This window comes from Atractosteus spatula (genome assembly GCF_055471065.1).
Source record: "Atractosteus spatula isolate fAtrSpa1 chromosome 10 unlocalized genomic scaffold, fAtrSpa1.hap1 SUPER_10_unloc_1, whole genome shotgun sequence".
NCBI lineage: Eukaryota > Metazoa > Chordata > Actinopteri > Semionotiformes > Lepisosteidae > Atractosteus > Atractosteus spatula.
Window position 1 is genome coordinate 599,781 of NW_028296612.1, and position 2,183 is coordinate 601,963.

At 41.3% G+C, this 2,183-nt stretch overlaps 1 non-coding gene across 1 annotated transcript; it reads right to left on the reverse strand.

Annotated features, from left to right (window-relative positions):
• Positions 1–220: 220 nt before the first annotated feature.
• Positions 221–292, reverse strand: trnaa-ugc (transfer RNA alanine (anticodon UGC)). Its single transcript has one exon. It is a non-coding gene; the product is annotated as a tRNA-Ala (tRNA).
• Positions 293–2,183: the final 1,891 nt, after the last annotated feature.

Sequence of the window (2,183 nt, forward strand, 5' to 3'; positions counted from 1 at the left end):
CAAGTGTGAAGACGTTCTCTGGATTTCCTGAATGTGACTTTAAATTAGTTCACATTCTTTGGTAGTTAACAGAACTAAATGCTTTGGAGGTACATTTAAAACTGCAGAGAACACTGTAGCACTTCGAGTTTAATTGTGTAAACCTGGCTCTCTATGAGCACGAGCAAAGAGTTCTCACTCAACAGAAGACAGCAATGTGAGCACAGTAACATAAAGCACTTGGAGATGCCTGGGATTGAACCCAGGACCTCATACATGCAAAGCATATGCTCTACCACTGAGCTACATCCCCCACATAAAAGGCTGTGGAAGTGACTTAGAGATGTGCAGGTGCTCACAGAACACAATCCATCTTTTGCATCTTTTAAGTGCTCTTGATTAAACTATGCATAGAAAAACAGCAGTACTGATGATTTTCATGGACTGATGCACACTTGTTCTGTACAACTCCAGTGATAAAACCTTGTCTGTAAATATTGTAGAACGTAAAAGGGTGAAACAATGCTCCAACTACAGGAATGGTAACAGAAAGGATCATTTTCTTATTTAATACATCCTTTTGAGATGCCTTGTCAACGCACACAGACGTTAGAACTGAACAAATATTTTGTACACAAGACGGCAGTGCGATATTAGAATTCCTGTCTTCTTGATGGATTCAGACTCCTTCTCAGAGGTCCATGCTCGCCAAATAAGTTTACAGCTCTAGCGGCAATGCTTGTTAATAAGACAGAATTAAGCGTTGCTGTGCTTTCCTAAATGAGGCCCCATCTCACTCTCCCTCTCTGTGGTGCAGCCACAGAGAAAGTATTCATGCAGGCTGATTAAAGATGTTTTCTTTTGATAAGGGACAGTTCCCAAACGGAGATGCACTTAGCTAAGCCTGGCTATCATGATCAATGGTCATCCATTGGCACCTATCTGTCTAGGGAGTGCCGAATGGACATCTGGACTGCATTCCTAAGTGTCAGGAGTAAGTGACTCATATCTCACCTTCATCAACCAATCAGGGATTGCCAGGGCGTGGTAACACCACGTGGGTCTCCAATGCCCGCCAAACTCTCAACCAATCAGCACACATCTGTGTCTTGGTCAAAAAGGGAGCAAAAGAGTAGCTCGGAAAATACCCAACTCAACAAGCAAGCGCGTTGGTTGCTCTTGCTCTTAATGCAAGGAGCTGTTTTTTTTCCGCATTAATCATTATTAACCAGAAACAGCTGCACAACTGGTCGCATTTGTGGTTATGTCACTTCTCTGCTTCAGCAAGGTCAATAAAAGACTCTGAAAGTAGTAGAGAAAAACTGAATTAAAATCATATTAGCAATTCTGAGCGATATCTGCATACAGGCAATCCAATAAGAATGTTGAAATCTTTGAATATCATCTCTCTATATATTGCGCTGCTTTTTACTTGGAGTAAAACTATTGGATTGGAGGAATGCTAACCGCTGGGTTAAAATGTATTGTTGTTATTTGGAGAAATCAATGAACGCGTGATTTCATAATCACGTTTTAAAAGACGGTCATGTGCACAGAAAAAAGACAGTGCTGATTATTTTTCTGGAGACGGAGCACTGATGACCTATCCGAGCCAATTGATAAAGCTCACCCAGTGGATACTCTAGCAGAACATGGAAGAACGTTCACCATTGTAACCAAGGCAACCACAGGAACAACATCAAGAAGCACAATCAATTCCCCATTTAAATCTTTCGTGTAAGGTATGCTATGTGAAAGCATGAAGTAAATCCCCTGATCTCTTTTGAACATGGACAAGGTATTTCTGATGGAGCGCTATGAGCAAAGATTTAATAAGCTAGTCCTGCCGATGATTCAGCTTAAAGAAGTAAAAGCTTCACAAACAAAAGCAGCTCGCTACCACAGCCAATATTAAATATAATTGGTGGCACTTTACCATGTGCACTGGCTCAAAAGTGATCTCGGCAGACGTTGTTCCCTACGTAAAGCTGAAAGCGCCAAAGAGCATTTCCATTGAGAAAAAAAAAATCTGCCTTGATGTTAAACATAGAGGGCCGGTCTTTTAGAAGTTCTCCCTCTAAACACCTTGTGCAGCCTCCCGACAGACTAACATAAAGCGCCTTTTCACCAACTCAATTTATAATACACCCCTCAAAACTCACAACCGAATAACAATCCATCCGTATATTTGATTTCCAAGATCC